The sequence below is a fragment of the Hermetia illucens genome, chromosome 6, assembly GCF_905115235.1.
Source record: "Hermetia illucens chromosome 6, iHerIll2.2.curated.20191125, whole genome shotgun sequence".
Classification (NCBI taxonomy): Eukaryota; Metazoa; Arthropoda; class Insecta; order Diptera; family Stratiomyidae; genus Hermetia; species Hermetia illucens.
The window spans coordinates 66,605,678-66,633,476 of record NC_051854.1 but is presented as its reverse complement, the minus strand read 5'-3'; the positions used below and the strand labels follow the sequence as shown (position 1 = coordinate 66,633,476).

Below are 27,799 nucleotides of genomic sequence, written 5' to 3'. Positions count from 1 at the left end.
ATTGCAGCGGTTGGGTTGGGCCGAAATACTTCTCCAGAAATCTACTGCATGATCCAAATCGAAGTTATTTTTCCGGCTTGAGTCGGTGAATTTTTTATAACATCTTTTTTGTTTTGGAAGGACAAGATCTTGTCTGTCCTTTGCTGAAAACTGCCAGAACTCAAATTTCGGACTTCTGTGAATGGCATGTCACTGGAGATTTATACTTGTGTGACACTACCAATTACTTTTCTCAACTTTTCGGCCCTTTCCTTGAGTCGGAACGTCCAGAATGGTAAAGTCCTCCTGTGCATACTTCTGTTATTCGCTCGAAGATGCCCTTTTGTAGACGAACAGCTTTGTTACCTGCAACTTAGATCAGATTACGAACCTTTGACACAGTCAACTCGCTAGCCAATTGATTAACCAAAATGTTATCAATGGGAGCAATAATATTATTAGTGCCCTCCTGGTTACTAGGCTCATCGAGGGCTTTATAGGACCTTATGTGATGACTCCATATCGAATTCAAGTGAAAAATATATTTGAATAAATACCATACGCCTGGTTGTGGATAAAATTCGGCTCAGTGGGTTGCGGCGGCTGAGTCAATTTAATCCGTTTAGGTGCGAATGATCCAGCCCGGAAAGTCTATAAGAACAATATCTGTGGTAGATAAAGAAGACGTGGCTAATCCTTGAGATGGAGAGATTGCGGAGACCAGGACGCCAGGTAGTTTTTAGGGATATTGAATTAGTGGACTTCGCCGCAAAACCTAGATGTTTGGAGTTCTAAGGCATTAGAAGTCTTGGAAAACAGTGCATAATTAATATTTTAGCAACCTATAAATCGAGCTCATTCATACCTGAATAGTTCAGCTACGTTTTCGCGACTTGTTTTAAAAAATATGGCAGACAGTTTTAAAAATATGGCTCAGACACGTCAAGTTTCATGTCCCCCGGACATCCATAACAGTTTTTACAATCATGTAAGGGTATTTTGTATCTTCAGAGGGGGCAGGAGTGGGGGGAGTAATTGTTCAGTATCTAAAAGTGTACTTCTTCATAATTTTTCATGTTTCATATACCGGCTGAGCGCTGAAGTTTTGCACCATAAGTCCAGATCGCATTTTTTAGATAGAATTTTAGATAGAGTTTGGAAAATTTGTTGTGTAGTCTGTGCCAGTTTTTGAATCTTCTCCAAATCACCCTTGTATTTCGTGTATCCAAGGTGTTTTACCTCCCTCGACTGAAGATAGTCCTCCCTCAGTTTAGCTGTTGGTGATATTCGCTTTTTCAATCTGAAAGTGACATGGCTGGACTTTGATTTGTTTCCCCTGCGAGCCAGCCATTGTTCAACTTCTTTTAAATGATTCTTGAGGATCCCGGAACGACGGAAAGGGTAGAGGCAAATAAGCATTCATGGGGAGGTGGCAGTATATATCATGTGCACCAGTGGGTAAAGTCGCTGCCCCCGCCCCCGTGGGATTCTACTGAGATGAAGTTTTGTTCGACAACGGACTCTCCCCCAGTGAGGTATGACTTTAATTTTTATTGACATTTATGGATAACGTTTGGTAGATGAAACCATTATGTCTATGTAACAATAACCAATAGAAAGCCCAATAAAATGCAAGCTGCGAAATAGCTATCTTCTTAAAATCTAAGACCTCTTTCTCTTAATTCCATTACTATGATAGTTTAGGCCATTTTTACGCGTACGGAATATTTCACACATACTAGCAACTCATGCCTAGAACGTTCCATCTGTCTTTCCTTAACATTATACATCACCACAATCGTTTTTCCAAGCAACCGGAAAATACTTTCTTTGTAAAATATTATAATTTACTTGAAACCTCAACAGCCGTATTCCTACGAGTACGTCGATGCACGTATGATTTGTAATCATAGGTGTTTCGAATTCAATTCGGCATGGAAATCAAGATGTAGTCAAGATTATTTAGCATGAGAGGCATTGTTTTTACCGAGTTTACCTGCATGCAAATTATTTGTCGTCGAATCAGAACAAATTGAATGCGCGATAACAAGCTGACACACTCATGACTCCAGAATATGAGTAAATGTACGGCAAAGTTGGATGGTGTAGTCATGGAAATGATGAACATGCACTATTTACGCTATTTTATCATTTCTTTTGTAAATAGAAATTAATCGCGAATTAGTAGTCAATTGCCCCAGAAATTATCAATTTTTCATTTAAAATAACTAATTTTAAACTTTTGGGGGTACAGAAAAATAGCAATGACGAGGAACTAACCCTATGCTGCGTGGTCTTTCTGCTTAAAGCAGTAACTATGCTGAGAGGTGAAAAATTGAAGTTGTCCCTTGAATGACTGTATACAGGGTGCATTATAAAAGTAATGCGTATTCAGCGGGAAAAATAGATTTGTTCATCCGATTGGTACAGACGATTGAAATTCTTCAAAATAGTCTCCTCTCGATGCACCTGCGGAAACGATTCTGCCACCCCTGGAAAACACTCTGAAACTCCTCGCCTGAAATGCTTCTCAGGAACCTTGCCACTTGAGCTTGAATGTTCTCCACCAACTCCCAATACTTTTCCTGAGCTCTGTTTTCAGTCGGGGGAACAAAAAAAAGTCATATGGAGCCAAGTCAGGGCTGTAAGGAGGCTGGGGCACAACGGAGGTCGTGTTCTGGGTCAGGAAGTTGGTAACGATGAAGACCGTGTGGCTGGGGGCATTATCGTGGTGGAGCTTGAAAACGTCTTTGATGTGTGGCCTGACTCGTGCGACTCGTCGTTTCAGCCTCTTGAGCACTTCAAGGTAAAAGGCTGCGTTGACAGTTTCTCTTTGCGTACAAACTCAAAATGAATGATTGCTCTGACGTCGAAGAAGACAATCAGCATTGTCTTACTTCATTTGAGTGCAATGATTGCCTCTTCTTCTTAGAGGAACAGTCCGTATCCGTATGGTACGGTAACTAGTCATTGCATCCACAAGGAGGAATCCACTGGATGCGATACAGTTAAGAATCACAGTGAAGTGTTCTTTCCACTTCTTTCCATGATTTCGTAGTCTACCTATGACGCCTCTTCGAGACGTGTGCGATGACCGCGTAACGCCCCGATATTCTCGGTCAGGTTACTCAATGTATCTGCCGTCCGATCAGCAAGATATCTCTGTCGAGCGTCAGCTGAACCATACAAGTGGTTGATATTGAACTTGGGGTGCCGCAGCTCTTCAAATCTGCGAGAAGAGACGGAGACAATACGCAAGCGAACATAATATCAACATCAAATAATATAATAATAATAAGCCTCTCTCTTGTTAAGCACATCCAGGAAACAACTCATAAATCTACTGCTGATCATAAAATAGTTAATCTGCTTGCTCGTACGTTATTGGTTAGTTGAAATCCAACTGAGTTTATGACATGCTCCGTACTCGAAAAATATGACACAAATGACGAGGCGGTGGAAGTTGCAGAAACCCGTAAAACTCCCACCATTATCATGGAGATGGCATAGGCTTGGACGTCAGGCAGTTTTTAGGGATATCAAAGTGGTGGATCTGGGCACAAAACTGGGATGTCTGGAGTTCCATACCAACGTCTAGACCGGATACTGGTCGTTGCACCGTTGATGATGACCCTATGTCCTCCATATTTTATTTCCTGTTGACTGCAGCTCTTGATCTACGTTATCTGCGTACGTAATCAGTTGTTTCAATTTAACTTTCATACTCAGACATAGTACTCAGTAAAAGAGCACCCTAGGTCAGGAGCTCGTCATTACTGAGATTAATGTGACTAATAACTGGCAGTGTGTGGGTAGAACCCATTTTTTTCATACTGAATCACGCCTCATTATTATTGGTATTTTGCCTTTTGCGAACAATAATGCGATGGGGGACAGGAGAATTTACTCAAAGGAAGATCTCGCTTCTATGTGGTCTTTGGGCTCATTGTAGTATAATATTCGTGATTATTACACACTTATTTAGAGTGGTTTGATAATTCATAGGTGGAAAGGGAGTTTGTAGCCTATTGAGGAAAGGTTATTAGCCGGTGCCGTCTTCCAAGGTTCACCTCCATACGGCCGAGTCCATACCAGTAAGGTTAAGGTTTTGATTGCAAAACAAAACCTTATTAAAATCAGTTCAATGTCTTTTCGTCTGTCTTTTTTTATGGATGGAAGTGGAATTCTTAGAACCACAACGTGCCAGGTTTCAGCAGTGTGTGGGATTCTCACCCACTAAAACCACCTCCACTTTCTCCTTCTCCCTTCCTCGCGGAACCGCAGCAAACCATTACTTCGGGGGAAACCGCGCTTTATGCGACCAAACTTTTCGTTCTTCGCGTCCTCCTTGCGCGCTCCGCTTTTTCAAGTTCCTCCTGTATACTTTTGATTGCGGAGTTCACCCTACACTAATTCCCCTCCTACTTCAGCATTTCCCCGACGATGTTCTGCGGGCTTATGTTGATTTTCCAAGTTCCCCCTCGCTGAGTAAAATCGTGGACAGTCGAACATAACATGCTTCGGGTCCTCAGGTCTGCAACCACATTCAGGACAAAAGGGAGAATCATCCAACCCGAATTGGGGCAGATACTTCTTGTAACCACCATCTCCTAACAGGAGTTGGATCAGATGGAAGTTAATCTCGCCGTATCGCCGCTGCATTCTTTCCTCAATACGGAAAATAAAAATGTGGGTCCAACGACGCCCGTGTGAGTCATCCCACCGTTTCTGCTACTTTTGTAGCGACTCTCGTCTTGCCGCCTTGCGGTATTCTGTATCCTTTTCAGGTGGACTCATTCTCCTTTTATCACTTGATATTGTTCTGAAGGCACTGCCCGCCCTTAGCGCCACTCAGCCTCCGGTTCCTCTCACACGCTAGTGCTTCCTCCCAAACCAGCGAACCACTCTGGCCACAAATAATCCGCGACTGTATCTTGGACTTCTAATGTTATGCACCATCCGCGCTAATAATACACTGGTATTTGCCGCTTTTTCACAGGCATAACACAGGTGTCCCTTGAAATTGATTTTTGCGTCAATCATCATCCCCAGGTATTTGATAACCGGCTAAAGTGATGATGTGTGCTAATGATGACTTAACGTCTCTAGGTTGTTTCGCGGCGACAATCACGGCTAGATCATCTGCGAAACCGATTATCGTGGCCTCCTTTGGCACGGGAAGTACAGGTGGTGACGGTGTACTACTGTTTGGATTCCGCAGATATGGTGTAGACGTCCAATTTTTGTTTATGTTTTTTGCGTTCCTCTTTATTCGGGGGTAAGAGTGCCATCACGATATCGAACAGAAAATCTGGGCAGGTCACTTGTGGTGTTCGTCCTCACTCTGTTCCCCAGGGGCTTTGGTCTGCCTCTGCGTGAAGTTCCTTGAAGTATTTTCGCTTGCTGGTCCGTCTAACCTGCTCAAGCCTACCTCAAAAGTTCACATATACTTGCTGTTTCTTGTCGAAGTCTGGTCTTTCTCTAGGTCGTTGGCATATCTTTCTAACTTGAAAACATGCAGCTCACATCTCCGCGATGTCTTCATTCCACCAATAGCTTAAGCGCATTTTTGCGCTCACTCGCCCCCTCGGCATAGCAGCGTCCCATACTCTCATTATGTGTCTGCATAATTGGCTCTACCCTTTCTGAAGCCGCACCACTGGAATGGTGGCCTCCCAATAGCATCTCTATGAATGCATCCTCTTCAAACCTTTTCACGAACCAGCCCTGGTTTCCAGCTCCGCGGGAAAGCACATCGCCACACACCACATATTCGACCTGGAAGAAAATTACCTGGTGGTCCTATGATTATAATGCTCACTGACAATGTGGTATTCACATATGCCAGATCGACTATTGAGCCCGACCCTGTCCCACGAAAGGTGGGGTATTTGCAAGTCTAGCTCCGCGAAAGCCTCGAGCAGGATACGGTCCTTGGTGTTCGTAGTTCCAATTCACAGCCCACGCGTTGTAATCACCCGCTATAATCTTGGGGTTTCGACTTCTTGCATCCGGGACCAGCATACTTAGCATTTCTTCGAATTGTGCTATCGTCGCGCTTGGTGAAGCATAGATGCCAACTATTGGATCTTTTGGAAACTTCATCACTTCTTGAATGGCTTGATTTCTTGTCAGTCACATCTGTAGTCCAGGCTGTTCCAGGTTGTTGTGATAAGACTTGTTGATTATGGCAGCTTCGATTCAGGCTTTGCACTTTGTGAACATATGACCTTCTCCCATATATTTTCTGCATCTTTTTGGTCTGTCACAGTCAGCGGTGAATTTCGTTGCTATGTGGCCAAATTCAAAGCATCTAAAGCAGCGCTTGAAGGACACCTGCTCCCTGAATCGACAAACGACCTAACCTGTTTTTACTTCACCAGCCAAGTGGTCCAAACTGCTTTTCCAAGGCGTCGCAGATATCCTCCTCGCTGGTGATTTTAGTAATATCCTTATAGTGGATCACGCTCTCCTGTTTTCTGGTCAGTACTTGTGCCTCTTCCTCTAAGGACTTCACCATCTTGCCGATGAAATTTTCAGCCGTTTTTCCCGGAGACTTCTTCAGCTCCAGCATCAAATATCGATTTGAGAGCATCTGATTCGGCTGATGCTTTCTCCAAGTTCCATCAGCTTAGGATCGGATTTCATCTATCGGATATCGGCATAAGTCATATCATCTTTTTTCAAGGTGATAATCGATTCGGGCCATAATTTTCTTTTATGTGTCGCATTTTTCTTTCCGCCAACCTTGTACCATGCTTGCTTGATTTCTTTTTGGAGCTTTACCTCCCTTGGGTCGATTGGAGTCGGTGCCGCTGTTTCCACGATTTTGGTCACTTTGTTTGCCTTCCTCTTTGCTGATGAGAGGCCTTTTACCTTTTTCGTGTCCTACGAGGATCCGAAAGAATCGTTCGCGTCCTCTCTACTCCTCTTTTCAAGCTTACCGCACTTTGTATTCTGAAGGACTGTTACTTATGTTGCCTGAGTGATGCTCGATTTCTTCGAGGCAATTTTATTTCGACCTTGGCACTATTGTACAGTACACGAATGGCTCGGACCATATTTTTGATTGCCTGGTGCACATTGTGTTTGTTCTTTATGAACTCGGACAACTCTATTATTTTCTCTCCCAGTAGGGCAAACGATGATTCGTCTGTATTCTGACACTACTCCTCTGCTTGGTTTTCCCACTGGGCACTTCCATATTTATTAGCCCTTCGGGAGCTTCCCTGATTTTCATCCTTCACCAACGTTGACTTCGGGGGAGATCGCAGCATCGTCGAGCTTCTCCTAAATGGATCAAACACTAAGTTCTGCGACATCTCTCGACCAGGTGTAGGCGCCCAACTATGTGCTAATGAATGACCAGTTTGTGGAACACCTTTCCATGTTTTTGGAACAGACGTTCTCGGGAGTGATGTATTCCTTTTAAATACCTATTTCTCTGGACTACTTGTAGTATTCGATGCAACGGCGGCCAAGTACGCCACCACCAAGGCACCGCAATCTAGGGATATCGACAGCCGGGAGCCTGCTTGCCCACTCCCAAAAGCCGCCGGTACTGGGGTTATGAGTCCCTGCATCATAAATTTTTCTCTCATTTCTTCTTCCATATTGGTTTATTGTTCAGGGTGTCCTTCCCATGGTAATTTTGATTCACGGATGGGTGTTTTTCTCCCACCTACTCCACCTACGCATAAAAATGCCGATGCAGGCATACCTCCAAATGCGTACAAGTGCATATTCCTACGCATCCCCGGGCATTCTCTTATTCGTACGAAAGCACGCACCTGATGGGAGATCTTGCCAGATCTCCGCACAGGGGTCTTACTGTCTGTCACACAGACTTTTCTCAGAAGCGGCTATACCGTTTGACACAAAATTTGGTAAGAAGGTGGAAACTTTGAACGCCCAGATACACAGCGAGTAACCTTTTTCTATATTGAGATTAAGGGAGGGGGGAGAGTCATACATGCACGGCGTAAATTTTTTATTCGCCGAATATAGTTATGTTGGATATCAAATGAAAGGTGTTGATTAATTTTTTGTCGATGGCTTAATTTTGACATTCGTTGGAGAGACGAGGAGTGCGAGGGGTCGGAAGCCCATTTTCAGAAACTATCCAACCTAAAAAGTTGCCTTTACCGTGTAAACTTACTGCAACCAAAAGCACTAATATCAATATCACAATGAAGTGAGTAGTTTGACATGCTAATTGCATATATATTGCAGGCTGGCTACGTATTAGGTTGTTGCAAATGAAATTACCGTTTTGGTACTAAAATTTCAAACGACTGTAAAGCTTACAGAAATTTATTGATTTAATCAGAATAGGTGCCAGTCGATTCAAAGCACTTCTCCCAGCGAGATTCAAGAGCATGTATGCCAGTTTCGTCGAAGTCCAACTGTCGGGGATTGATAAATTCGTCGAAGGCAATTTTGACAGCTTCTTCATTCCTAAATTGTTTTTCCGCCAAAAAATGATACAAATATTTTAAAAAAATGGTAGTCGATTGGCGAAAGGTCCGATAAATATGGTGGATGAGGCAATTCGTTCAACTTTTGAACCGTTGTTCTGGAAACATGAAGTCGTGCATTGTCGTGAAGGAGTATCATACCATCTCTATTGACTAATCTCGGCCGTTGAATACTGAATTTTTGGTGCGTTTCCTCGAGTTGGGAACAGTATTTCTATGCATTTATCGTTTCTCCAGGTGCCAAAAAAGAATAGTGGTTAACTCCAGCTGTAGACCACCAAACAGTCACCATTACCTTCTCCGAATGGAGGCTCGGTTTCGGCATATGCTAAGGTGGCTCATCAGCATCTAGCGATTGTGCGATCGGCGATGATTGTCGTAGAATATCCACTTTTCATCACATGTCACTATTCTGTGCAAAAGAGATCGCAGGAGAGTGACGAACTGCAAGTTTCGTTTCGAAGGGCCATGTTTTGTTCCGTAAGGGCATGCGGAACCCATTTGTCGAGCTTTTTCACCTTTCCAAGTTGTTGCAGGTGCCGGGAAACTGTCGAATAATGTACGCCCAGTTTCTCTGCAATGTCCCTCACAGACTGACGTGTGTCGGATCCGACAAGCAAACGCAGTTCGTCGTAGTCAATCGATGATTCTGGATGTCTGCGAAGGTTTACGTCGCCTGACTGGAATTTTTCGAACCACCCGCCATGTGGTTCGTTCGCTTACCGCATCAGTTCCAAATGCGCTGCTAATGTCCCTGGTCACCTCCACTACTTTATGGCCGAGTTTGAGCTCATACAGAAAAAGTATGCGTTCTTCGCTCTTTTCCATCCTTTTCCCACAAGCACTTTTCTCAGAAACGGCTATACCGATTAACACGAAATTTGGTAGGAAGTTGGGAACTGTGGACCCGCAGACATGCAGTGAGTGATATCCTGTTAGGTTGAATTTAGGGGGGAAGTCCCCATACATGTAAAAGAGAGATGTAAATTTTTTTTTCACCGAATGTAGTCATGTGGGGTATCAAATGAAAGCTCTCGATTAGTACTTTTCGAAGCCGGCCTTAGTTTTGAAATTTGTTAGAAAAGCAGGGAGTGGGAGGGGTGGAAAAGACCTTTCATACCTGAAGCGCCGAATTTCCGGTTTTCCGGCTTCTTACTATTGAATTTTAGAAATTTAAATTTCTCCCACATATGGGCGATGAAAGTTTATTTTTTTGCCGTTCCCAGCAAATTATAAGGTAAATAAAGACGGAGACTTAACCCTTCCTTGAAGAATACTTTTCATGAATCTTATCGAGCTCCAGCCAAGACTTTTTAACATACGGTTAAAAGTTGTTATCAATCGCTCGAATCATAGGGGCAGCCGGTCATCAGATGCTTGGCGAGCTACTCAGCTATCACAGCGCATTGTTTCATATTGGGTTGAGTATCTGTTCTTGCTTGGATTTTTTCTGTTTCAGTTTCCATACTACGGACGCGATATACCGCCGCATAACATATGAGAACTTGTAATTGCTTTTTTATTACCCTCTTTCAAGTATAATTCGATATGACTGCTTTTCTGAGCCGAGAACTTTGCAAACTTGATTCCATACGAAATCGAAATTCTGCTTTTGAACTTTTTTCTTAGCGCTAGACGCCCGGGCATTCGTGCTTGTTGGCAGTGTATTTCCCGCGTTTGTTGCTAAAGGAAAATCGTGGTGAACATAGCGTTTACAGTGCATTCTTTCCTCAAATGGTTGCTGTGTTTACATGTATATTCGTTAGCCAAGTTTAGTAAAAATTTGTTCTAAAGTGGAGTATTAAGATGCATTTAGCAGAAGGTTGGAATGCGTGGAGGTCCCGAATGTGCAAAGCTGGCCCAGAATAGTTTAAGTGCAAATCAATATAAAAGTGACTCAATAAAGTGATGACTGACGAGGTTTTTTTGCAACGATCTGATCAACGATATCTTGCTCACTCTCAGATTCATCGAAAAATGCAATAATTTAAATGAATCACTTTAGCGCAGATTGACGAAAAACAAACACGCTTGACTGCGGGCGTTTCTTTCTGAAAAACAATCTGGTATCTGGGGGTATTAAAAAGGAGACTGCTAGTCGAATGCTTCCATATGCTTTTATTTGTATGTTAGAATAATGTAAACAGAACTTCATACCATGAACTAAAAGAAATTCATTTACGATCACTATTAATCATTTAGGGGATACCATCATTAAATCAATGTACAAGTTCTAATTACATTTTTTGTCACCTTCCTCCCACTTAGATAACACATGTCATATCTTAAATGATGAGTTGTGATAATTAACACATAAAATCTTACTTGACTCACTGATTAGATACATAGTAGTGTACGATTGCCAAACATAATTTATTCCTTAAATTTATCATGAAATCAAGTGAGATTATGGCGATTATGAGATCCCACGGAGGCTCTGAATGTGTGTGTGTGTGTGTGGAGGGTAAGAAGTGGCGGATTTTCCAAATATGCGAAAGGGGCGCGTAATGTAATGTACCAAATATAGTTGTTCGAGGTGCATTTTGGAGTATATCTTGCAATATTGTTTTCGTTATAATCTGTCTGAATGAGTAACAAACAGAAAACTGGTCTCTTGCTTACAATGATGCGGCTTTAAAAATAAACAATTCACAGAAACCAAAAGGTGGATACCTCAAGTATCAAAGGTTTTTAGTAATTTTCATGTACGGAGCTTGTTTACAACTGTCTTTTTTGCACTTATATAAAAATTCAATGATGACTTCCACAAAACTATGCATCGTATCCTATGGTATGCATCTATTTTATGATTAAAGAAAGAAGATAGAAAAAGTTGCAATTAAGCTTCCATCCAGTTCCCCATCTAAGTACTAACCGCTTTTAGCAATACTTAACTTCAATACCCACTTGTTAAATTTTCCAAACTGAAGTTCAGCGACCCAAAAAAGTATTCGACATGTGATCACTGTTGCAAATATCCTATAAAATATTAAAAACTAAATTCAACAAAGAAATAATGTTTGATATTTTGGAACATAAAATACTTCAGTTTTTATTAAAACGCTTCAGATATAAAAGGTTTTGTGAGGAGCATACCGCAGTTCTCCATTGACTCGAGAAAAATTAAAATGCTCAGTTCTGTCAGTTGCAGTAACCTGACCAGAACTGAGCGAATTAAATATCTCGGGTCAATGCTACCAGCCAATGGAGAACTGCGTAATGAAATTGTTTCACGCATTAATGCGACCTGGATGAAGTGGCATTCCACAACTGGTGTTCTTTGTGGTCGACGTATCAGCGAACGTATCAAATCTAAAATTTACGGCAATGTCGTCGGTCTGCCGTTCTCTATAGTTGTGAGTGTTGGCCGACTATAAAAGACAATGAACGTCGTCTTGCGGTAATGGAGACGAATGTGTTTCATTGAACTCGTGGCGTGACACGTTTTAATTACATCCGAAATTAGAATATCCGCGACCAATATCAATCGTGTCACATTGTTAAATATTCCATTGCCCTCTAGTCTTTAGAAAGCGATTTAAATAAATCATTTGATGGAAAGCCCTGTATTGATAATAGTCAAGCTCATACACTTCAGACTCTGAGTTTAATATTATCAGCAAATGCGAAAAATTTAACCTACAACAGATACAAAAAAGGGCTAGGGAGAAGTAGATTCTTCATGAATGGAAATTTAATATTTCGTTCGAATGTCAATTATTCTCGTTAATTATGACGTCAGAATCTTATTTGGATGGCTTTAAAAGCGCGAAATTTCAAAGTTTGAACTGCTATAACTTTGGCGTTAATAGCCAGGGTTCAGTACATTTCCAAAAGTTGATAATATCCTATTAGTAAGTTTATTTGAGCAGATATCGAGCTGAAACATATTTTGAGACCTAGATTCCATCTAAGCGCACCATCCTGATCTTTTTTCGGATTTTTGGGTTGGGTAGTTTCCCAAAATGAATCCTGTCTCACTTTACATTTTGACTCTTTACTCACGCATTTTGCAATTCACGCCAAAACTAATGTCCGTTTCGAAAAGTACCAATCGAAACATTTCATTTGATAGCCTACAAGATTATATCCACTGAATTTTTTTTTAAATCCCCCCTTTCCATGTATGGGGAGGGAAACTCCACCTAAATTTATGTCACTCGCTGTATGCGTGGGATTTCATAGTTCACATCTATCCACAAAATTTCATTCGGATCGGTTTAGCTATTTTGGAGAAATGTGCGTGTGACAGACAGACAGACAGTGAATCGATTTTAATAAGGTTTTGTTTTACACAAAACCTTAAAAAGGAGCCATTTTTATCTTCGTAGGCCACTTCAAAGCAAAGAAGGTATTCGACATAAAACATAAGTACAATAATCTAATTCAATAAAAAAAGTTAATATCTTGTTGCTCTTCCCTTACGACGAATAACTCCACGCAATCGTCGCAGCATCGATTGCACCAAATTTTTTGTCGTTTTTGCATGGATTTTCAGCCACTCTACCTTCAGGATCTCCTCCATCTGGTTAACATTAGTGAAGTGGCGGTCTCTTAGCTTTTTTTCCAAAATACTCCATACATACTCAATCAGGTTAAGTTCGAGGCTTTGGACTGGTGTTTTAATGACATTTGGGCAATTATAAAGAAGCCAAAGCTTTGGGTCGTTATCCTGATAAAATTTCTAGGTTCGTTCGATTCCGAGTTTCATGGCACTGGCACGCAAATTTTCTTTTAAAATGTTAATATAGTATCAGTGGCTCATAGTCCAGGACATAGGACATGAAACCAGTCCTCCGAATCTGCCCAATACAGAACGCAACTCTGACTGAAGGCAAGGTTCAGTGAGGAGAGAAATTCATTCACGCTAGCACGGCTAGCACGGCCCGTCAGGAATAAGCCTATCTCGAGCCTAAAGTCTTGATAAAACTTCCTCTGGCAGTCGTACATTTCATTCCATCTAAGCTACCACTTATATGTTACACTGTCCGCTAAGAAATTTTTGACTGCAAGTAGTGCCAACCCATTTGCAGCAAAAGAACTCTTCCCGACCTTGTAAGCTGTGGCACATCAGACTACATCTAGATCAAGAGGGATACCCAGCAATATCTGCACAGTATCGGTTGAAACCGCCCGACATATAGGAAGACACAGTAACAACACCACTCATTGACAGGCGTAAAGCAGTTTCCTGCAATAAGGAGTCTGTCCTATATGGATTAGCAGTTCTTCTGCCTGGACTTCATTCACACCTGATCAAATGCTTAAACATCCATACCAATTAAGTTATATGAGTCGTAACCTCGATCAGATGCGGGGTCAAGCGGACGATGACGACTCGTAAGTATGTCATTTTCTCCCGGTATTTTACATTTACCCCGTTCAAATTAACTAGAGGTGGACGACGTAGATTGCCTTTCGGCAACATCGTGACGGTTTATGCGTTGAAATTGCGACATAGACTTTAAAAGGCGACGCATTAACGATACCCAGGCACTTAATATGCCGCTGCTCAAACTCGAAGCGACTGTTTCCTCAAAAAAATGAGAAAATCATCTGCTCAAACAACGCAAACCAAGCGCAGTTTATTTATCATCAAGTTCCATATACAAATCATAAATAGACCTCCGATCAGTTCGTGTGGGCAGCCGCATTCCACATTAACCCATCTATGTTCACCCCTTGGACGAATACTTTCCTAACATGGCGGTAGCTTTTTCAAAGAACTAATTTCTGACAGCCATACTCACAAATGTTTGATAATACAGATAACCCACTTAGATGATCGAATGCACTTTTGAAATCTACGAAGATTCTAAGGAGGTATTTGTTAGTACAACGGGCAACAAAGCTCACACGCATTAAGGCGCTTTCGTTAGACCGGTCCTATACTGATGCCAGATGAAGTACTTTCACTCTCGGTCGCTGAACCATAGAGCGAAGAGATGCGGCTCTGTACCGCTAAGGATTACTCTTATCTTTCTCTGGTCACTTCAGGAGCACAACCATCCTAGAAGTCTTCAAGAAAGCAGGGAAATAACGCTCCCGTAGAAAAAATTCACGGAGACCCTGAACATGAGGTAGGATGACTTTGCATATCTTGCCATTCATCCCATCCGGGCCAGGCGACTTTCGGGACCTGAACTTTGGTACCCCAGGCGAACTTCCCTTCGTTTGTTGCGAAGAGCAATCGTTAGGACTTGCTCAGCTTGTGCTCATAATTTACAATACTGCTCTGGTCCCAGCAGAGTCTTCTTGCTGAAGCAATTTATTGTTGCTGTTGAAAAACCGACTTCGTCAAATGAATGCCACATTTTCGGTTTGGGTTTTCAAAATAAATCCATCTTCCGCTCTTCGTTACAATTGCATTGCATTGGAGCACCATTTCAAATGTGGCTTTTTATTTGAAGTTTATTTAAATTTTAGCAGACCCAACTACCAAGTTTATTAATGTTCCTTATTACTAGTAAGTGTCTGCTGATTGTGACAAATTTAGTGCTTTTTGCTGTTGAGTTTGAATTGCTTTTTCATCCAGTAACTCCTTCAATTGCTGGTCTTCGCTCATTCTCTCTTCCATTAAAATTACCAGGAGCGTGTTCAATATAGGTTTCTACCAGCAAATGATGACGTTCAGCAGCCTTTCTCGTTAGATAGAATAAAAATAGTAAGGCACGAAACTCATAAGTAGAGCCCCAAACTCCTAAGAATTTAAAACTTTCAGCTCCTGATTCTCAATTTCTTAGTATGTAAACAGATAACCACACACTTAATGCTTGCGAATATACTCATCTGTGCAATTGCACATCACGTGGTAAATCTTGCCTTCAACCCTACAACACCAAGAACGTACTTGAAACCTTCCCTCTTACAAAATTTATCTGTCTTTGCAGACCCCTCGACGAGTGTAGAAGCTGACCTTGAATTGCTTAAGTCAATTAGCTTCGTCAGCTCTTGCTGTTGCAAACGAAACAAAAAAGGCAAAAACCATGGCAACTTCTATAAATAAATTTGATTTATGCAGTCAACCGAACGTCAGTATTCTCCTTAATCAAGAAAGGCATCCTTTTTTTCGCTATCAAAGTCATCACTAACTAATTACATTCGCGCGCCAACTGCATTCCGAATTCCATTCATGTGAGATGGGGAAAGCTTTCGCCCAGTGGGTGGTGAAACGTGACCTTCTGCACTGGGTGTAAAACATTTAAGAACAGTAAGCATCCAATACAATTGCGGATGAGGGAATTCGCCGTTGTCCCGCTCTGCTGTTTCTTAACCAACCCCATACCAACAGATTGCCATTGCTTTTTCGCCGCATTTTCCAACTCCCCGAAAACTTTATTATTTGAGCGAATGACGTTTCGCTTGACGATTACGAAAATTTTCTTGATTTTTCCAACCGGAATTTAGAGTTATTTTTTCAATTAAATGGATCCTTTAACGTTTTTCGGAAATTTAATTTTATCGAGTGTTAAGTGAGCGTGTACGGTTGCCGCGTTTGTTATGAAAAAGTCTGGAGGTCAGGCCGAGGTGGAAATATCGCGTCCGGTTATAGTCCCAAAAGTAACGAAGTCCCCAAGCCTCATTTGTGAAAACCAAGGGTTTTCGAAAATCCTGATAAAGTGCTTCCATGATTCTAAATTTTCAGTTTTCCGTCTAAAGAGCTAATCATAGTTTCCCCATAATTTCTCAATGTTTCAGTGAAGTGAAAGCGCGAAGGAATCCGCGGACCATTCAGCGTATAACCAATATTGGTGTTCAAGTGATAATCTAGCAAATTCTAGTCGTTAAATTAAACGTGTGTGATAGATCTGTTAAAGTTCAAAGGAAATATTCTAGTGCATGCTGCACGCATGAGAGAGGAAAAGTGGAGTTCCAGCTTTTCTGAAAAGTCCATTGTGAAGTGATTTTAAGCGAAGCAACCCAAAGAGGAATTTAGTGTTACTTTTGTGCTTAAGTGAGTGCGTCAATTTTTCAGGCGAATTTTAATAATTTTTTAACAACGGCTTCTCAAAAGTCAGTGTGGCGGTCACATCGCAACGGTAAGTATCAGAAAACAATTTTAACCAATAATAAATGAAAAAAATTCCAATGAAGAGCGCAAAATAAACTTAAAAGCGTCGAACTCGTTTTGGAGAGAGGAAGCCATTGGGTTTTTTTCGAAGTTACCGAAACGTCATGATAACAACCTGTTGAGCTCCCTCAGTTTTTCCTTAGCATACTTACAATACAAATTCTCTCTATTTTGATTATTTATTCAGGTCTTCAATTTTAGCCTACAATCTTTACAAAGGCATTTAAGAAACCAAAATATATTCTCGTTTGGGAAGTATATACTCGTACATATCTACAATACACTAGAGAATATCTTTTCCACGAAGATTCAGATTGTATTCATTTATTCAATTTCTTCGTTTTGCCTAGATGTATGGGGGTGCCACGAATATTTGGAGCTATTGTAAACTAAAATGGGGTTCGATTTAATGAGTTCCTATTTTAACACATTCTGTGAAGAATTTTGACTACTTCAAAACGAGAACAAAAAGATCTAAATTACTTTTAAAATTGCAAAGAAATGGAAGTTTTTTTATGTTAACTAGCTTTACTTCGTTAATACTGAATTACGAAGAACAGTTTTGATTAAAATCGGTCGTCGCGTTCATAAGTACCAGATATTCATGCAAAAAACCTTTTGAAACCATTTTTTTTTCTCTAAGTCAATTGATGGCTTTACTAGTGCTGACTGTAATGAAAAAGATAACATCTCAATCAACTAACTTAGAGCGGATGTGCTAATACTAAAAACGAAACTGGGTATTTCTGGCCCTGACCCAGCAAGGCCATTATTCAAACATTTCCTCCATCTTGTCTTCTTCAGCAATTTGTTTTTAATTTTTACAATTTTGATGGCAATAGCAGGCAAGCTCTTAGATTTGAGCACTTCTTCCACTTTATTCTCGGTAATCTCGCTCGTCTTCAGCATTTCGTTCTAGTTTTTCTTTCGCTGGCGAATCAGATCAAGCGAGGAAATCTCATTTTTCAGTACGCTGCTGCATTCGGGACTATTCGAGCAATCATTTAAAACAGCAGATATTCTCTGCAGAGTGGCCAGTGAGAAACTGGATTATATGCTGCTTTCCTGGGTTTCCACTTGACCCATCATCATCATCAACGGCGCAACAAGTGATGATGGGTATCCGGTCTAGACCCGCCTTAATAAGGAACTCCCCGGTTTTTGCGCCGAGGTCTACCAATTTGATATCCCTAAAAGCTGTCTGGCGTCCTGGCCTACGCCATCGTTCAATCTCAGCCAGGGTCTGCCTCGCCTTCTTTTTCTACCATAGATATTGTCCTTATAGACTATTCGTGATTAAGTGACCCGCCACCGTAACCTATTGAACCGGATTTTATCCACAACCGGTCATGATATCGCTCATAGATTTCGTCGTTATGTAAGCTACAGAATCGTCCATCCTCATGTAGGAATCCAAAAATTCTTCACAGGATTCTTCTCTCGAACGCGGCCAAGATTTCGCAATTTTTTTTTGCTAAGAACCCAAGTCTCCGATGAATACATGAGGACTGACAAGGTTATTGTCTTGTACAGTAAAAGCTTTGACCCTATGGTAAGACGTTTCAAGCGGAACAGTTTTTGTAAGCTGAAATAGGCTCTGTTGGCAGCCAACAACCGTGCGCGGATTTCGTCATCGTAGCTGTTATCGGTTGTGATTTTGGACCCTAGACAGGAGAAATTATCTACGGTCTCAAAGTTGTAATCTACTATTTTTATTCTTCCCGTTTGATGTTGTTGGTTGGTTGATTTTTGGTGCTGACGTTACCACCATATATTTTGTCTTACCTTCATTGATGTGCAGCCCAAGCTCTCGCGCCGCCTACTCGATCTGAAGGCAGTCTCGGGTCGTCCTTCCCATGATGTCGATATCGTTATCATAGGCCAGTAGTTGGTTAGACTTAAAGAGGATCGTACCTTTTGCATTTACCTCAGTATCACGGATCGCTTTTTCCAGGGCCCGGTTAAAGAGGACGCATGATGTCCTTGTCCTTGTCGTAGACCGTTATTGATCTTGAATGGGAACTTGAGAGTGATCCTGCCGCTTTTATCTGGTCTCACACATTGGTCAGGGTTAGCTTAGTCAGTCTTACCAATTTCGCCGGGATACTAAATTCTCTCATGGCCGTGTACAGTTCTACCCTGGCTGTGGCTTTAAAGTCGATGAAAAGATGGTAATGACCATATTCCAAGAGTGTTTCCATCACTTGCCGGACAAGGAAAATCTGTGACTGAAGCGAAGCCTCTTTGGTATGAGCCAATGATATTCTGAGCGTATGGGGCTATCCGGCCTAGCAATATAGCGGGAAATATTTTATAGATGGTACTTCGCAACGTGATGCCTCTATAATGCTGCACTGCGTGATATTACCATTTTTACGTACAGAACATATAATGCCTCATTGCCAATCGTCAGGCATTGATTCTCTGTCCCACACTTTGAGCATAAGTTGATGAACCACTTTGTGTAATTGGTTGCCTCCATATTTAACCAATTCGGCTGTAATTCCATCGGCTCCCGGCGACTTAAGATTTTGAAGCCGATGAATAGCATTTATATATACTATACTTGGTGGTGGCAGCATTTGTCCATCATCTTTAGTTGGCGTTACCTCCAACTCGCCGGTGTTCTGTTTGTTCAGTAGTTCATCGAGGTGGGTAAAACTTCATCCTTCTGACTTGTTGGTAAAACTTGCGCGTTTTTTTTTGCTTTTCGAGTTTACCGATTTGTTAGTTTCCCCAGGCTTCCTTTTTCCATCTGTGAAGTCGCTTTTCCGCTCGACGGAGTTCGTGATAAATATCTGCGCGGGCACGCCTTCTTTGAGAGTGCAACATTAGTCGGTATGCGGCATTCTTCCGTTCCGTTGCTAGCTTACATTCATCGTCGAACCAGCCGTTCAGACTTTTCTTGCGGCTGGGGCCAAGTATGTTTGCGGCCGTATTTATGATAACGTTCTTCAGATGATTCTGAACTCTGTTCACTGCGGTTATTAAGGCATCCATTTCCCCTTTATTGGTGTTGCGGGGGGCTCTATTGTGAATGGCTTCAGTGTTAATTCTCACCTGATTGGCAGAGGGAATAGTAGGTGGTGTTGTTATTCGAGCTCGGAGCACAATGCCAACGAGATAAGGATCCGAGTCAAGGCTGAGAGGTGGCGGCGTTCGATCAGCACGTTGTCAATTTGGTTGAAAGTGATCCCGTCTGGAGAGGAGCACGTTTGTTTGTGGACCGCTTTCGGCGCAAACCAGGTACAGGCTCACTGAATAATGCGCAGTCCGTTATCATTGGTATCCCTATGTAAGCTATGGGGGCCAACGTATCGCTTGAATACGGGCTCCCCAAGTATGATTTTGATATCATATCTGGGATAGGCTTCGATGCTTCGTTCTACTGCCTCGTAGAAGGTATCCTTTTCCGACTCTGCAGCCTCCACTGTAGGGTAATGAACGTTAATGCGGCTTATATTTCTAAATTTGCCTCGCAAACGGAGAGTGCATAGCCGTTCGCTTGTGTTTTCAGAGCCGATAATAGCAGGTTTCATTTTTTTGGCTGACTAAGAAATCTACTCCAAGAACATGGTTTACTGAGTAGCCACTATAATATATGGTATAGTGCCTCCTCTCTAGGAAACCGGTCCCTGTCCAACGCATCTCCTGCAACGCTGTTATATCAGCCCTATATTGGGACAGGGTATCGGCTAGCTCGTTGGCAGCCGCATTTCTGTACAGGGAACGCACGTTCCATGAGAAAATGCGCAAATCCTTATTCCGTTGTCGTTGCCGGGTTCGTCGTTGTATTATCGATCCAGTCCGAGGCTCCTATGGTGGCTTCGTAACAAGTTGTTTTCCGTATAGGATTGTTAGCCCTACCCAACCCGTAACCTGGAGGACAAGTTGGTACAATATGTCGCGTTTTTAGGCGCGGGAGACACGCCTCAATCCTTCTCCGTCTGCGTTTGACCCATAGCCTCATATTTATAACGAGTTTAAGCATCCACTGATCCTTCAAAAACTCATCTCGTTTGCCTTATCAGTGGCCTTGGGCTTCCAAGCTTGCATCATACCAATTATTAGTACAGCACATTCATTTCTCATGGAGATATTTCCATCTTTGATTCACTCTCGCCATTATCAGTACTGCTTTATCTGATGGGGTTCTAAAATCTCTAAGAGCATTTACATTTTCAAATCTAGATGAAATTTTTTGAAATAATAAAAAACTTGTTGTTTCTTTTTCGTTGGAGTGGATATTTATTCTTGCAAAAACCGATATTTCGGGAACCACTTGCCCCCTTCATCAGTGCGAACAAGTTTTCTACTTGTTTTTTGCTTTTTATTATTTCAGATAATTAATCGTTGGAAACACCGCATAATTACACTCAGGTGAAATTTTAGTTTTGTGTGCACCACCCACTTTCACCGTTAGTATTTTCTTTCTAAGGTTCTTAATCAAGATCGTTTCGGTTTTCCCATTGGCTAAAATCAGTCCGGCACTTTCCAGCCAGGACTGCATTATCTCCGTCACGTGGACCCTCATATCGTCTGGATGCTTTGCATTAACAACTATCGTCAAATCATCTGCAGGGCCGACAATCCTAGCTTCTTCTTGAACAGGAGGCACATGTATTGCATTACTCTGTAGTTCCTCCAACGGTCAGAATGTACTCTTTGGTAGGCCTGGCCCTACATGCACTGCAGAGGCTTCACTAAAATAATAACTAAACTTGCCAAGCACCCAGTAACATCTGCTTCAGACAATGCCTCTTTAATTCTGCTCTGGCGACCACCATTTAGTACATTTTTCAGATCCAAAGTCAACACGGCACAGCACTCGTAAAAATTTGCCACATCTTTTGCAATGTTCACCATCGTGTTCATTGTATCCACGGTGGAGTAGGTATGCCGAAACCCATACTGACGTGCTTTCAGGCATGCGATCGTCGCTCATTCTTTGGACATACCCTGCCCGCTGAAGGCATTGTAGTTTAACTAATTTCGAGACTTTCAGCTCATCGTACAGTTCATACAACCCATGGTTCTATCCATCACAATCGCGAACTACTTCGAAAGGAAAGTCCTTTGGCGTCCTTTCGAATGTGTTTAGCAAATTTTCGGAGGCTTGGGTTAGAGTATCCGGAGTGTCCGGGTAGCTGAGTGGTTAGAGCACTAGGCTACCGTACGGAAGGTCGCGGTTCAAATCTCACTGGTGACAGTGGGATTTGTATCGTGATTTGACGTCGGACACCAGTCGACTCAGCTGTGAATGAGTACCTGAGTCAAATCAGGGTAATAATCTCGGGCGAGCGCAATGCTGACCACATTGCCTCCTACAGTCTACTGTAGTGTACCGTTACGGTCTTGAATGAAGTGCTCTAACACACTTCAAGGCCTAGATCCAATATGGATTGTTGCGCCAACGATTATTATTATTATTGGGTTAGAGTATAAGTATCGCACCTATAGCAAAGCACTGGTTGTATGATGATTTTCTATACGCGAAGCTTCGTGTTTCTGCACATATGCTCCGATTTCATTATGGGAAGTACCGAGAAAAAAGTCTTATTCGCTAGCTATATCGGTCGCTTGACCTCATCGGTCTCTAACTCCAGTCTAACTTATTTCGCAGCGGTGTCAAGTCTATGCAGAAATTCCTCCGCATCACTCAGTTTTCCGGACATTTTGTTGATATCATATGCATACGCCAACAATTGCGTTGACTTAATGAGAAGCGTCCAGCTGGTGTTGGTATCCATTGCTCGCATAGCGTATACGAGTGTTAGGTTGAAGAGCGGCGGCGCCAGTCCGCCGAACTACTTCAAACCAGTACGTGTTTCAAAAGGATCAGTCAACCTGTTCTGGATCCTGACCTGTGAGATGGAATTGGTCATAGTCATCTTTGTTAGTTTAGCTGGTATACCAAATTGCAGCATTATATTGTAGAGTACTCCACGATTTATACTGTCGTATGCCTGCTTGAAGCCGACAAAGATTTGATACATGTCAACGTTATATTCCCAGCACTATTGCAGGATTAGCTCAACGGCAAAAAGCTGATCAATTGTGGAGCAACCCAGCCTGAAGGCGCCCTGGTACTCGCCAATAAGTCGTTCGACATATGGTCTTATTATATTTTTCAGAATTTTCGTTAGTATTTTATAGAACGAACAGACTAGTGAAATGCCTCTGTAGTTTTCACAACGCAATCTATCTACCTTTTTATGGATGGTGAATCTCATTTAGTAGGCCCGCTCCACCGGATTTTAACAACTCGACTCGAATCTCGTCCGCGCACGTCCTTTGTTTGATTTCAGTGACCGTACGACGAAATTAACTTTTTCTCCTATCGGAAGATATGTAGTGAGACTAGGACCACCAATACCGCCATTGATTTGGGTTACTTGTATGGGGGCGCCAGATGTTGCATTCAGAAGCTCTTCAAAATTGGATGCCTAGCATTTGTTGATGCTATCAGCATCGCTGATAATTTCTCCATCTTTGTCCTTGCAGAGGCTAGTCCTGGGTTGATAACCATTCTTAATTGTATTCGATAGTCGTCTGTATGCTTGTCTGGTGTTGTTATTAGCTAGGTATGCATTAATGCTCGTCAAAATATTTCCGTTTCTAACGTCTAATTATGGTTGGATATATTGTCTGTTGGCTTCGTTCTTTGCGTCGAGTGATATTCTGCATTCATCTTCAAACCAGTCAATTCACGTTCGCTGGGAATTGTATCCCACAACCTTCTTTGCGACTTCCTTGATGGTACCTTTAAATTCTCCCCAGAACTCCAGAACATCTTTGTTGTTGATGTCGTATATCATAGGTGATAGTTTTCCCTCCAGGGCGGCTGTAGCCATAGCATCGCTCAAGAGTTTATCAGCCGTGAAGATTTTGGTAGGGCTAATTCCTGATTGGTGCACTGAGGAGATTGTGCACCGATATGTTGCCTTCACCAATTGATGGTCTGAATCCCAGTTTGCTCTTCGATAGGATCGTACATCCAATACTCTGGACGCCCAACGGTCAATTTGGATGATGGTATATGTGTCTACTGATTTCCAAGTGAATGCGCCGGTGCGGGAAGCTTGTGGAGCTTGCGGCAAGATTTCTACTGCTGTCGAAGTCGATTAACCGTTGACCGTTACGATTGCATTCCCCATGGAAGCTGTGTCCTCCAGTGATTCCCCGATGCCAGCTTTCGTGTCCGATTTTGGCACTATAATCCCCCAACTGTATTTTGACGTTTGGTGGGAGTGAGTCAAACAATGTCTCTAGGTGTGCATAAAACTCGGCTTTCACTGCACACTAATGGAGATAGAAAAATTGCGACGACGATCTGTTGGACTGCGAACCTTGGCTTTCTTGTGTTTACCTTCAGCCCGACTCTACTTGCCTCCTTTTCTAAATCCAAATCCATTTCTCGGCTCAGCACATGACATCATATAATGCTTATTTTTTAGTTTATCTTTTTTTTTCAAAATTGATGAAGAGCAGGTAAAACGGAGATCTGATCCGCGCACTGCTCTAAAATGTTCCATAGGGTGAGAGGAAACTAACCTGCCATATCTGCTCTGTCAATCAAGCTTCCGACATGCTTCTTGATGATTAGATTTTTGTCTGCTACTTGTAATCTAGTCTAAAACTGATAAACAAGGGGTAGCTTCCTCCAAACTACCATTTTTAGTTTTAAATGTTAATATATATTTCGGGAGCACTTTAACCCCTTTATCAGTACAAAGTTACCTAGCTTTTAGTCGCTCCCGAAATATATATTTACATTTAAAACTAAAAATTGTAGTTTGGAGGAAGCTACCCTTTGTCTATCAATGCTTCTTGATGCGTCCCAGCATTACCCCTTTAATTGTGGCGTCGAACACTCCCAGTGAAATATTTCTGATTCCAAGGAAGTAGCGGTTCTGCACAAATTGCAGGAACAGCATTTGAATAGTTCTACGGCGAGATTAGTGTAGCTGCCGACATTTCCCCGTTTGTGGAAAAAGAGGTTTCACTTCCTTCCTCCAGATCAATAAAAAAATTATTTTTGTGATGGCGCACACTATACTGAACTTCCCGGGATTTCGTACAGTATCGAAGCTCGATTACGTCACCCTCGCCACTATTCGTAAGGATCAATAGAACCTCCGATTCCTTGCTTTTATCGACATGCTCCCTAACCCTGGGGGAACGGCCGGACGAAATATGCAAGCGAATGCAAGCGACCATCTGATAATTATGTTTTTCAGGACCGAACCTTAATTCTGGTTACGAATACCAGAAAAAACAACTATTAAATTGTTTTCCCGTACGTTGTCGATCGATTGAAACCCAACTGACCCTGCGGGTTTGTGGTCGAAAAATGTGCCATCAATGGACGAGGCGATGGAAGCTGCGAAAATCAACAAACCTCTCACCATTATTGTTACCGTAGCCAAGATATTACATTTCTCATTACATGGCCGAGTAAAGTGTTGTCAGACCCCACCTTAGCATTGATATCCTTTGAATGGGAAGTCTCTCTTGGGACACAACATTGTACAATTAAAGTATTCCTAATTCTAGGGAATTTCACGTCAGTACCAGGCCCGAAACCGGCTTCAAAGTATTGAGGGCTCGTCTTCCTATTACCGTAAGTATTATTCCCACATCGGAGTACAATAGCAAGGTGCCGCAAGAGGGAGAGAACTATTATACTACCCACAGTCCCAGTATCTACCCCACGTAACTCCACAACTTCCAAATTGTAACGCTGGAGTTCACGCTCAAGTTGGACAAAGTGAGCATTCTAGGAGCTCTTGAAACCATTATCGGGGAGACTACGTTACAAGAGATGCGATGGATAGGGACCAGTTTCCTGGAGAAGAGCCACTACACCATATATTATAGCGGTCATCCAGTAAACCATGTGCTCGGACTAGGTTTCTTAGTCAGCCAAAAAATGAAACTGCTGTTATCGGCTTTGAAAACATAAGCGAACGGCTATGCACTCTGCGCTTGCGAGGCAAGTTTAGAAATATAAGCCTTATAAACGTTCACGCCCCTACAGAGGAGACTGCAGAGTCGGAAAAGGATACCTTCTACGAGGCAGTAGAACGAACCCTCGAAGCCTGTCCCAGATATGATATCAAAATCATACTTGGGGATTTTAACAGCCAAGTAGGGAAGGAGCCCGTATTCAGGCGATACGTTGGCTAGCATTGCTTACACAAAAAAACAAATGATAACGGACTGCGGACTATTCAATTAGCAGGGTCACACGAAATGGTTGTTGGAAGTACCTGGTTTGCGCGGAAAGCGGTCCACAAACATACGTGGGCCACTCCAGACGGGACCACTTTCAACCAAATTAACCACTTGTTGATCGAACGCCGCCACCTTTCAGACTTGATGAATGTCAGAACATATAGGGGGGCCAATATAGACTCGGACCACTATCTCGGTGGCATGGTGCTTCGAGCTCGAATAACAATACCACCTAGAATCCACTCTGACAATCAGGTGAGAGTGAACACTGAAGCCATCCACAACACAACCCTCCGCGACACCTATAAGAGGGAAATGGATGTCGCTATAACCGCAGTCAACAGAGGACCTGGAGATGAAGCATCAACAAATGATCTCCACAATCACCTGAAGAACGTTATCATGGATACGGCCACAAAAGGAGTCGGAACGGCTGGTTTGACGATGAATGTAAGCTAGCAACGGAACGAAAGAATGCCGCATACCGAGTAATGTTGCATTCTCAAAGAACGCGGACACGCGCAGAGACTTATCACGAACTCTGTCGAGCGGAGAAGCGACTTCACAGACGGAAAAAGGAAGCCTGGGAGAACCAACAAGTCTGTGAACTAGAAAAGTACAGGGAGCACCTGCACCAAGCGCGCAAGTTTCACCAACAAGTCAGCAGGATGAAGCCTTATACACCTCGATGCTCATCCTGCCGAGACAAAGAGTTCCCTCTTTGTCTGATTTCCGATAGAATGGGCATATTAGAGCGATGGGTTGAGTACTTTGATGAGCTACTGAACAACCAGAACATCGGCGAGTTGGAGGTCCCGCCAACTGAAGACGACGGACAAATACTGCCACCACCAAGTTTAGGAGAAACAGTCCGTGCAATTCATCGGCTAAAAAATCATAAGTCGCCAGAAGCCAATGGAATTACAGCCGAATTGGTTAAATATGGAGGCGACCAGTTACACCAAGTGGTTCATCAACTTGTGCTTAAGGTATGGGACAGCGAATCAATGCCTGACGATTGGCAACGAGGCATTATCTGCCTCATACATAAAAAGGGAGATATCACACAGTGCAGCAATTATAGAGGCATCACGTTGCTGAGTACCATCTATAAGATATTCTCCACTATCTTGCTAGGCCGGATAGCCCCATACGCCCAGAACATCATTGGCCCATACCAAAGAGGCTTCACTCCAGGCAAATCAGCAACAGATCAGATTTTCTCTCTGCGGCAAGCGATGGAAAAACTGTTGGAATATGGACAACAGTTGCACCATCTGTTCATCGACTTTAAAGCCGCCTATGATAGCATAGCCAGGGTAAAACTGTACACGGCCATGAAAGAATTCGGTATCCCGACGAAATTAATAAGACTGACTAGGCTGATCCTGACCAATGTGCGAGGTCAGATAAAGGCGTCAGGATCACTCTCAAGACCATTCGACATCAACAATGGTCTACGACAAGGGGATGCCTTATCATGCGTCCTCTTTAACCTGGCCCTCGAGAAAGTGATCCGTGATGCTGAGGTAAATGCAAGAGGTACGATCTTCTTCACGTCCACCCAACTACTGACCTATGCTGACGATATCGACATTATGGGAAGAACCACCCGAGACGTACAAACTGCCTTCATCCAGATCGAGCAGGCGGCGCGAAATCTTGGGCTGCACATCAATGAAGGCAAGACAAAATATATGGTGGCAACGTCAGCGCCGAAGACGAATCAACCAACAACATCAAACCGCACTGGTCAAACACGAAGAAGAATAAAGATAGGAGAATACAACTTTGAGACCGTTGACAATTTCTCCTATCTAGGGTCGAAAATCACAACCGATAACAGCTACGATGATGAAATCCGCGCACGTTGTTGTCTGCCAACAGAGCCTATTTCAGCTTACAAAAACTGTTCCGCTCGAAACGTCTCACCATAGGGTCAAAGCTCTTACTGTACAAGACTATGATCTTGCCAGTCCTCATGTATTCCTCGGAAACTTGGGTTCTTAGCAAGAAAAATTGCGAACTCTTGGCC

General features: G+C 42.5%; 1 protein-coding gene across 1 annotated transcript in view; it reads left to right on the top strand.

The window, feature by feature from the left end:
- LOC119660607 overlaps positions 1–27,799 on the top strand; it is a 586,737-nt gene that overhangs the window by 11,000 nt on the left and 547,938 nt on the right. Inside the window, exon 2 of the mRNA XM_038069301.1 lies at positions 16,155–16,495. The gene's annotated coding sequence lies outside the window, so the exon portion shown is untranslated. The remainder of the gene's footprint in view (positions 1–16,154; positions 16,496–27,799) is intronic.